This window comes from Canis lupus, chromosome 14 (assembly GCF_048164855.1).
Source record: "Canis lupus baileyi chromosome 14, mCanLup2.hap1, whole genome shotgun sequence".
NCBI lineage: Eukaryota > Metazoa > Chordata > Mammalia > Carnivora > Canidae > Canis > Canis lupus.
The window spans coordinates 15,692,027-15,703,761 of record NC_132851.1 but is presented as its reverse complement, the minus strand read 5'-3'; the positions used below and the strand labels follow the sequence as shown (position 1 = coordinate 15,703,761).

The 11,735-nt window shown below is 34.0% G+C and overlaps 2 pseudogenes; both read right to left on the bottom strand.

Moving 5' to 3' along the window:
• On the bottom strand, window positions 1-2,745 carry LOC140604348 (peptidyl-prolyl cis-trans isomerase A pseudogene; annotated as a pseudogene).
• Window positions 2,746-3,327: 582 nt separating this feature from the next.
• Window positions 3,328-3,884, bottom strand: LOC140604347 (ATP synthase F(0) complex subunit C2, mitochondrial pseudogene; annotated as a pseudogene).
• Between the last annotated feature and the right edge of the window lie 7,851 nt (window positions 3,885-11,735).

The following is an 11,735-nucleotide window of genomic DNA, read 5'->3' as shown; positions in this document are numbered from 1 at the left end:
AGATTGGGGTGGAAGGGTGCTCTCTGAGCTACAGAAGGAATGGTCTGGTAGTTAAGATAAAACAGGAGTCAAATTTATTAGATTTGTCCACAGTCAGCAACTGTGATTTTCTTGCTAGTCTTGCCATTCCTGGAACCAAAGCACTCCAGGCTTCCACAATATTCATGCCCTCTTCTACCTTGCCAAAGACCACATGCTTGCCACCCAACCACTCAGGCTTGGCGGTGCAGATGAAAAACTGGGAACCATTTGTGTTGGGTTCAGCATTTGTCATGGACAAGATGCCAGGAGCCTTGTGCTTCAGGATGAAATTCTCATCATCAAATTTCTCCCCATCAATGGACTTGCCACTACCACCCTGGCACATAAATTCTGGAATAATCCTATGAAAGCAGGAAACTTTATAATCAAATCTTTTCTCCCCAGTGTTCAGGCACCAAAGTTCTCTGTTGTATTTGGAACTTTGTCTGGAAACAGTTAGAAGGAGACGCAGTGCAAGGACTAGCTGTCCAGGGCTATGTCAAAAAACATGATGGGGCTGACCACGGCTGGGCAGTGCAGATGGCTCCAGGGCACCACTGTCTGCAAGGCCAGATAACTATCTTCTTTTTTTTGTTTTGTTTTGTTTTGTTTTAAATATTTTTAATTTGTATTTATTTATGATAGTCACAGAGAGAGAGAGAGAGGCAGAGACACAGGCAGAGGGAGAAGCAGGCTCCATGCACCGGGAGCCTGATGTGGGATTCGATCCCAGGTCTCCAGGATCGCGCCCTGGGCCAAAGGCAGGCGCCAAACCGCTGCGCCACCCAGGGATCCCCAGATAACTATCTTCTAATTCATATTTCTAATAATTGTTGTAATTATTAATCAATCTATGTAACCAATATTTATCAAGGGTCAAATATATGCAAAGAATAGATGCTGAGGATAGACAGAAAAACACTAACCACAAAGTCCCCACCCTTATGGAGCATACATGTGATCAGGTTAAATATGTCAGTTAAGGAAGGTCCTAAAGTCTGATTTAAAAAATCAGTAAGTATGTACACTGCAAACTTATCATAGTACACATTTTCCCTCCTTCCTCAGCAGATTAATTCACTGCTATTATTAAATTCATGCAAGGCCCATAGGCTGCCACCAAGTAGAAGCATTTTCACTAGATTATTCAGTTCTGAGCTGTTAATACTGCTACTTTTGTTATTATTTTATGTACCAATAATGTGCTCAGTAAAAACTAAGTGCCTATTGCTAGGGCATGACTAAGAAAATATATAATAAAGGTATACCAGATAATATCCCTGTCATGCAAAAAATTTTACAGTCTAGAGAATGAGGCATAAATTTATACAAGTGTGAAATTATTAATTAGAGTATGGAAAGAGATGCATAGATTGTTAGCTATATATAAAAACTGTCAGACTCAATGTTTTAAGCAGAGTTAAACACCAGTGTCCCAGGATCATGAGTCAGTAGAATATTCTGTGTCAAGAGTGAAATGACTAGCCAAAGCAAGAGGACGTAGTTTACATCTCATTTCAGTAGCACAGTATATGGTAGACTTCATTCTTAGAAGTCAAGATGCTGGCATTTTCCCTGACTAAAGCTATATTTATAATCATACATTTCCCCAAATTTTAAATTTAATCATTTTAAAAATATCAACATTAATTAGAAATAACATTTTTAAAATTTAAATTAGAATAGATTTGTTTATACCAGAACTAAAAATCTAGAAGTAGGACTTTAAGTAGGTAAGTGATTTTTTAAAAAAAGAGAAAGCCTATAAACGGAATACACATTCATTTTAAGTAAGCTTGATGAATTATTACAGAATGATCATGTACTAAGCCACAGAGACATTTTTAATAAATTCCAAATGTGGAATTTAGTTTGCATGACCAAGATAAGATTATTCTAGAAATTTATTTTGACTTTTTGAACAAAGACATTCTAGGACAAGCAACTTCAACCTACATCATTGATGAATGGATAGGAATTGGATATAAAAAGCCAAGGAAAGTGTATGCAGGGAAATGCATTGTAGTAAAAGAAATATTGTGAGCAAAGGCACAGAAGTTAAGTATAAGTAATGAGTTACAGAAATGGCATATAGTTAAACTTGGCCAGAATTTAGTGATTATGAAGGATTTGGTAGGGAAGAATAATAGACCCAATCTTTAGTCTTTGTATTAGCCATCATTCATCATTAGCAACTCCTATCTATTATGGACCTATGGAATTCTAAGAAGTGCAGCTTATTAGAGACTGTTTATATATAGCTAGGTTGAGGAAATATAACATTAGTTTTGCTTTTTGCTTCTCTTTTCAGGTAGCATGATGATTAGAAAAAAAAAATCTCTAGCAGAAAATGTTCTATCTGCTGTAGCAGAAAATGCCTTAAAAAGAATTTTGATCAACTCAGCTTGATTCACATGTTCATTTCTAAATCAATTTTTTTTCTGGCTAAGGGAATGGAGTTCCATTTGGTTTGACTTAGGTTGCATAACCAACACTACACCACCCTGCTGTTGAAATTGTTCCAATGGTTTGTATTTGATTCTCCTTGCTGAATAACAAATTGCCACAAACTTAGAAACATAATATAACACACAATTGTTGTGTGATAGTTTCCATGGTCGGGAGTACAGGCAATTTAGATGGGTCCTTTTTTCAGGGGCTAAATGGCCATCTCTACTGAGAGTTTAGCTAAAGTAGTCCACATTATTCTACCTTGGCATCCATTTTTGTGGCCAAGTGGACTGGAGGCCTTGAATTGACACTAGCCTCTCTGGTGAGTGCAAGTATGTGCTCTAAACAACAGCCCTTAGAGTCACAAGTTCCTGATGAAGTCCCTCCAACATCCCTTTTTATAGGCACTCTCTCCTGACTCCCAGGCCTTTACCCTTGTGAGCCCCTTGGTAAGACTCCCCACCCCTAGAATCTTACCAAAACCCTGCTTCTCTTGGTTTGAACTGACCATTCCACCTCAGCCGGGGAACCCCAAAGCATGCAACCCTTAGACCCTAATGATGGCATGTGCCACAGCTCCTGCCTTGAATTCCCTGCATGGGGGTGTAACCTATATCTTCTCTAGGACCTGTGGATAATAAACATCTCTATTTCACTTTCTCTTGTGGTCTTCTGTTAAATCACTGATCACCATCTGACACTCTCAGACTCTACTTTATAAACATTAATTTAACAAAGTCACAGTAATGTGGAAACTAGACTAGGGAATAATCTACTTCAACACTTCAGGTTGTTGGCAGAATTCATTTCTTTCTTTTTTTTTTTTTTTTAAATACAGTATTTGTCTTCCCTCTGTCAAACCCTGAGCCAATCACTTTCCTCAGGCTGCTTGAGGAGGTATAGGAAAATGAACATACAAGGCAGATAAGACACAGGAGAAGGACCTATGGGGGGGTGGAGATAGCTTCTTCCCATGGCAAAAAGGATGAGAAAGGCCACCATCAGGCAAAAGAGCCTCATGACGTCTGAGAAGGGAAAACCCAGAATGGTGTAAGAGAAGAACTGTTGCTTCAGAGAGTCTCCTGGTATATGCAGTGATGAGGCTCCCAGATGCAGTCCCAATTCCAGCCCCAGAGCCAGCCACCCCTACCATTGGCAGCCCCAGTCCCAATGCACTTGGCTGCTGTGTCAATATCCCTTGAAATGGTGCTGGCTCAGAAGCTGTGGTTAGGAATAAGTGAGGTCAGGGAATGTAAGGCTGCCAAGCTACTAAGGCTCTCATCTGTCAGTGTCTCCAGTGGGTTTAGCACTACTGCAGACAGTGATCGACTCCACAGCTGAGAGGTGTTCCTGATAAAGAAGAGGGTAGAGATGAACTTTACACAGGTGTACATTTTCAGGGGACAAGGGGCTGTGGCAGCAGAGCTGCTCCCAGTCCATGGAGGACAGAGAGCTCATTTCTTGTGAACATAAGGGTGAGGTGTCCCTCTTCTTCCTGGCTACTAGTCAGGGACCAGTCTTGGCACCTGTAGACTGTTTGCAGTTTCTTACCATGTGGTCCCCTCATGCAGGAGAACTAACTTCAACATTTATGAGGGAGTTTCTCTTTTTTTTCCGGTTTGCTACTTATTGCTTGACCGTATACCATTCCTCAAAGTCTGTAATAAATGCATGCATTTATTTGAAATCTTTGCTTTCAAAAGTAAATACAGTCTCCAAAGGTGTTCTTATAATTTTTCACTCAGATTTATTGATTTTTTTGAGTTATCACCTCAAATCCTCACTTAATGATCTTCTTTTTTTTTTCTCATATTCACATCTTATTCCCAAAACAATGCCTCATTTATGGAAATAAATGTTTATAACCCTTTACCCACTGGGCTTGTCCAGCAAGCCTCAAATTACTGATTAGAAGCAATGTGTGTAGGTGAATGACATAAATATCTCTCCTGACCAACTAAAAAGACTTTGGAGGAAATGAATATTTAATATAACTATTAACTGTATTAAGTATATCTGGGAGACTACATTCAAAGTTTTAAATACTCTTCTAGAGTTACTGTTCCTTCCTAGATTAATATCAATATTTTAGTGACCCCTTTTAATATCATTTTTAAGATTGAACATATTTTCTGACATAATAAACACCATAAAAAGTAATGTCTGAATAATTTTTCTCATTATAGTACAGCCTAATTTAATATAACTATTTCTTACTCTGACAAAATTCAAAAGTATATTAAGTTTGTGGTCATCTAAAATTTTCAAGTATTTTAAATAAAGTTTTTGTTTAGTCAGGCCTCAATAATCCTATACTTACAAAGTTGATTTTTCTCAAACACAAGATCTAATATTTATATCTGCCAAGTTTATTATTGTTAGTATAAATCCAATTATTTTAAGAAGTATAATTTCCCCAGACACTCCCTGGTTACTTTAACTCAGATGTTCTCTGGTTCCTTCTTTACCTTTTTTCATTTTTTTCATTCTACATTTGTTTGTCAATTAGTCCCCTTCCTTAGAATGTAAGTTCCGTGAGAGCAAAGGTTTCATTTGCTGATTTGTTGTTGTTCTTGTTTGTTTATTTTAATTGTGCTCACAGGATCTAAGGGAGGGCTTGGAAATAATAAACACAGATGACTATTTGCAAATGAATGTATATATGACTTTTATTAGTCATAGCATTTTATTTTTTTAAGATTTTATATATTTATTTGAGAGAGAGACAGAGTGATAAAGAGAGATCATGAGCAGGGGGAAGAGCAGAAGGAGAAGCAGACTTCCCACCAAGCAGAGAGCCCTAAGCAGGACTCCATCCCAGGACCCTGGGATCATGATCCAAGCTAAAGGCAGCCACTTAACCAACTGAGCCACCCAGGTACCCTTAGTCATAAGATTTTAGAGAAAAACATTGTGTCATATTACTAGCATAATGTGTTTTTAATAAAATCTTATTTATGTTTACTGATCATCCTCTTTTCCAAGATGACATTACTTTAATCATTCCTTCTAGAACTTTCCTCAATCTTAGAATCATTTAAATTTTTTTGTCATTTTTATTCTCCATCTTCCTTTCATTCTTCCCAAATATTTTATCTTTTAATAAGTTTTGAATTCCTATGGAACAATTATAGAAAATCTAAATCAAAATATCTTTTTCAGTTTTTACTTACAAAGTAACTGATTATAAATAATGTAAATCTCAAAATGAAAGTTTATATTATTCCTCAAACTGGATTTTTCAAAATTACACATTTTATATTACCTTGTCTAATAAGTTATCAAGCTTCTAATGTTATTGCAGGCATAGAATCTGAATGCTTTACCTAAATATTAAACTTCTGTTAAAAAGACATTAATAGGCAAAGAAATTTTAATATATTCCTTTCCACAACCAAGAGAAATATTAACATTCAGCTAGTGAAATTCTGCAGAAAAGGAAAGACCTGTTAAGAGATTTTAAATGCTAGAAGAGAGCCGACATTTACTAGAAATGCATACTAAGAACTTTGCTGTATCACACTTTAGAATTAAAGTTCAAGAACCATTGATAATGAAAGTAAAAAATAATTACTATTCAAAAGTCATTTTAGTTTGGTGCCAAAAATTAATTTAAAATAATTTCACATTTGACCTAAAGACCCCTGTTTTAGCCTACATCTGTATACTGCAAGTTCCCTTGTGAAATTTAATGAATTGTCTTGTTTTAATATCAACTGCTTTTTTTTTTTTAAGTCTACTTAGAATAGAGCTTGCTCATGGGTTTTCTTATACATGACAGTTAAGAACTCCATCATTTCCTAATTATGAATTAATTCTGCTTTTAAAGAGCTATTTAGACAGCCTTTGCTTACTTATGGATTAATATGAAGCAATTACTCCCTAAGGGTATCTATCATTATATACTAGCTGTGTGCAATAGTATGCTCTCTCTTATCCCTTGAACTACCATTATATCCCAGCATACTGTTTGTTTTCATTCACTAGTAAAGTAGTAATCAAGAGATGAATAGAGTCATAAAATGTATAGCTATTGGCTTGCCTAGACCTTGAGATGACTCTGCTGAATATACTTGATTGACAGATCACATTGCTACTTTCATTACTACTACTAAAAACTGAAGCATCCACAGAGGAATAATAAAATAATTCTAAGCAGGAAATCTCACTATTCATCCTTCCTAATTTGAATCTAGCTGGAGATAAACTCTTAGTTATACTTGATCTTCAAATTGTCAGTCTCTCCTTCTCTAATCGTCTTGTTTATTTGCTAAAAAATCTCTAGGACAGATTTTTCCCAAACTGCTTTTTTGTAAGATAGTAGCTTGTGTTAAGATTGCTTGAAATAAAACTCAATTTCTGAAAATTGCTAAACTTTGAAAAGGAATAAATATTTAACTTGAATATAGATATTTTGAATCATCACAAGAGGATATGGGATGGGATGATCCTAAATTATTCTAACTTTTTTTTTCTCCTTTCAAAAATCTCAGTATCTTTTGGTGGTCAGTTTTGGAAACAAGAGAAAAATAATAGTCATGGTTTTTACATCTCATTTTACTTTAGATGTGATTCCTAAACAGATGAAGATGAAATTCAGCCTATGGAATGCCACTAACAACTACATAGCAGGTGAAACACAGTTACTTGACAATTTTCATCACTGAAGCTTTGGTAGACTTCCTAAGAATTCAGTTAGGACAGTCCATGGCACCTAATTATACAAAACAACGAGACTGGTAGCCCAACCTCACTATACTTAGCTAATCTTTCTTGGTTCACTTTCTCTCCTTAAAGTAATAATAGGAGTATTATATATAATGATTTGCACTCTGCAAGTGTTTTCATATGCATTATTCCATTTTCATTTGATTCTCCAAAATACCCATGTGATTTAAAAAAGAATTGTAGGGGCAGCCCTGGTGGCTCAGTGGTTTAGTGCTGCCTTCAGCCCAGGGCATGATCCTGGAGACCTGGGATCGAGTCCCACATTGGGCTCCCTGCATGGAACCTGCTTTTCCCTCTGCCTGTGTCTCTGCCTCTCTCTCTCTTTCTCTGTGTCTCTCATGAATAAATAAATAAAATCTTTAAAAAAAGATTAAAAATAATAAAAAATAATTGTATAAGTCACTTTTTATGGGTGAAATAATTATAGCTTAGAGAGAAATAAAATACCCAAGTTACCAGTGCTTACATATGAAGAAGTAATTATTTATTAGGACTTCTGATTTCAAGTTTAGTATCCTAGGAAATAGTCAAACTTTAAAATTTTGAATCATAATTCCAATCATCTAAAGTCAAAAACAGTGATATTCCCCTCTTACTTACATTTGGCCTCTTTCCCTCATCAAAGGATTATAAAAACAAAACAAACAACCAACTTCAAAGGCCTTTACTTTAGTTCAATACTTATCCAGCACCTATTATATATCAGACAATGTTCTAGGCACTGTGGATCCAAATATGAGTATAATATACATAATCTCTGAAGAAGCTAACACATTATCAGAAAACTTAGATATACATGTGAAGTTTTAAAAATAGGATGCACACATACATACAAGGTACAGAAAACAAAAAAGGCACAGAGGTTAATTAGAAAGCAAATGCCCCTTTGGAGAAAAATGGGGTAGTCAAGAAGGGATTTATTATGAATTTTTAATATGAAGATACTCTTGCAGGAAAATAGAAGTTTGTCATGTATTTAAAAGTAGAAAGAACCTAAGGAAGGAAGTTCCTTAGATGTTCCTAAGGAACATAAACTAAAAAAAGAAAAAAAATTAAAAAGAGAGTAAGGCATGAAAGATCATGAGATTTTCAAAAAAGTAGTATATTTTTACATTGCTTTAGTAGAAAATGAGTTGGGAAAGAAAAAAATAAGATATGATCCTAAACAGGCAGTTTAGTAGAGAGAAAATGGCCTTAAGTTTGAGGCCAAAAATTCCTGCATTTAAATTCCAACTCTGCCATTTATTAAACATTTTACTTTGGGAAAGATATCCAATTTTTCTGAGCCCTTTTTTCCCTAAGTAATTGGGATAATCATGCCTACCTATTATGTATTATGTGTATAATGAGCCCAGCACAGTATATGACAATATATAAGAGTTAAATGAATGAAGCTATTGGTTTAAACAGAGATAACCCAAACTTGTAATTTTGCTATGGGTCATGGATTCTGTCATGAATCATCCACAAATGATCTTAAGTTATAAATTAAATTGTAAGATAAATATATTCTGAACCATCTAAACTCAGTTTCATTTTCTTTGAAAAATTAAAATGTCTGCTTTTAGCACTTGATCGAAGGTTCATTTTCCAAATGTGTTATATTTATTTGGTATTATATTTCTAGCAAGGTGCTTTATTTTTATTATATAACTTTAGCTAACCGAGTTGAGTGATTTTCCACATTTAATGTATATATCTTGTCATAAATAATTATGATGATGTCATGTTCTTCTCCTATTTGGAAAAGAGACCTAAAATATAATTCAAGTATTAATTTTATAACTATATAGCATATGATTTTTAAGAACAAAGCCATTTTCTCAATGTTTAGTGTCACTTCAGAGAAAAAAAAGGCCTATTAGCCAAAACATGTTGCATTCAAAATGTTTCAAATTGCACAAAAAGTGACAATTTATAAACTTGAATTATATAAGAATAAATATCACAATAAATATGAACCTTTGACTTCTTCCATGATTGAACTATATTTGTATACAAATATATATGCATTTATAAAAGTAATTTTCCAGTGAAATTTTAGGATAACAGTAGTGTGCCTTGGTAGCTTTCTTTGGCATAACAGATTATAAGTAGCATGTAAACAATGATTTCACTTGATTTAGAGAAACCCTTAAACATTTATCCTAATTCTAGGACAGAGATCACCAGCTTGAACTTTTTCAATGCTACGTTGATACTAATTGAAAAGTACACTATTGAATTTCTTAAAAAGTAAACATAGGTCCACTACTGTGAGTTCATAATAAGTATATATACATGAGTATATTTTTAAATGTATTAAATAAAAAAAAAATAAGTTCTATTACAGGTATTGTAATTACTCTAATAAAACCAAAGTCACTTTCAGATGCTTGGGCTGTTTGCAACATAATTTTCTCTGAGAAAACTGAGTCTGAAATTGATCTTAATCCTAAGGAAATAATTTTAATATTTTCACAAATCTTCCTAAATTTACCTATCTCTATGCCTGACTTCCAGCTTTCTCTAGTTAGTTTTGAGGTCCTTTTATTCTTTAAGGGTTGTCAAACCAGTTCCTTCAGTGAATTCCAAAGATTTTCACTCCAACTCTATTCTATCTTTATGACCATATCTAAATCATTTGAAATGATTCAAAACTAGATATTTTTCCTCAAGAATAACTATACTTAAAAAAAAATCATTCATCCAAGGGGCACTTGATAGTTCAGTTGGTTAAGCATCCAATTCTTGATTTCAGCTCAAGTCATGATCTCAGTGTCCTGGGATCAAGCCCCACCTCTGAACTCTGTGCTCACTGGGGAGCCTACTTGAGATTCTCTCTTTTCCTCTCTAGCTGCCCCTTCCCCAAGGTCATGTTCATGCACACTGGCATGCTCTTTCTCTTTCTCAAATAAATCACTTTTAAAAATAAAAATAAATAAAAAATTTTTAAAAAATATTCATTCAAGTTCTTTTTTTAAAAGTAAGAATTTCTAAGCATTCTATGCCACATGGATTTCCTTAGCTACTCCTCCCATTTGTTTCTGATTTAAAACACCTATAATTGTAATATAAAGGTTATATTTTTGAGTGTCTACAGAAGCTTCTGTGTTATTTTCTCATTTAGAATCTGATGCCATTGAATCAAATCTTAATTCTTAACCAGTTGATACCAGTATTTTCTAAATACGGACTCAGTAAAGTGACTCATTCTCACTTAACTAATTTGTGTTTTCTTCCATTAATTCATTTATTAACTTACTCATTCTTTCAAGGAACATGTATTGAATACCTATCTTAGGCTAAAATATTAATTATATTATAGATCTCAGTTGCTACTCTCAAGGAAATAAATTATAAATGCCAATATAATGTAAAAAAAAAAAAAAAAAAGACATTCTAGACAGAAACAGTTTACCAGTGTATCTCTGTAGGTCTGGAAAGATTGCCTGAAAAAGTGATATCTAACCTTATGCCAAAAGAGAGCAGACCAATGAAAGTAGTTTAGCGAGGAGGAGTATAAGGTGCAAGGGGACCTAATAATAAAGGCGGGACCTAACAATAAAGATTTAGAGTTGTTTATATAATCCTTTATCATCTCAAAGTTTCACATATATTACCCATCAGATTCTGGGTGATTTTGAGATCATGGGTTCTGGGACAAGTACTTTGGAGACATTCTCTTTATATCAATATTATATTTTCGTATTGGTTTGGTACAATGTATTAGCAATTATAACCAGCATGCTAGATTCTCGGCTCAGTCATCTGGCAAAATGCTTTCTAGATCAGAGAGTATATCCCTACGAATGACACTAAAAAACTTAAACTTTTTTGTCTTTCCTCTTGTAAGATCGAATTTGATCTAATTGCCTTTTACTCATACATGGACTCCCAAATCAAATTAGGCATTGGGACAATATTACTATTGTATGTACCAGTTGTGATGTATTTTAAACAAACAAAATCTAATTGAGTTAGTTTCTTAAAACTCTTTCAAAATTAAATAGAAATACATGAGAGATAAGAAGAAAATTAATATGGGTCTTATCCAGTCTTTTCGTGTCTTTCAGTAAATCATTATATAAAATCTAAGAAAATCACTTGAATAAAACATTGATTTCTAGCCTGCCTATCAGTGAAATGGTGATGATGATATACCATACATAAATGTAATAGTTTCAGAAACTGCTATAAAAAGCATTGTAAAGCAAATTTAGAGGAGACAGGATTATTAAAAACAACATAATTCAAAATTTTATGTAGATTTTTAATGGCAAATAAATCAGTTCTGATTGGTTTATCTGAGCAGTCTCTGATTCTAAAATTGTCAGGGACTTAATTGATAGATATTGTACTTATTGAATGATGGCCTTGAAACTGAATTTGATTCCTCTTTATTAATACTTAGGATCATGCTATGCAAAAGTATATCACATTATCCAAATCCTAAAAAACAGACTTCCTTTACACTTAAAATATTAATGCATAACAGTGTGTTAAAAGCTGAAGACAAAAAATATAGAAATTATCAGACTGACTAAAGTGACTAA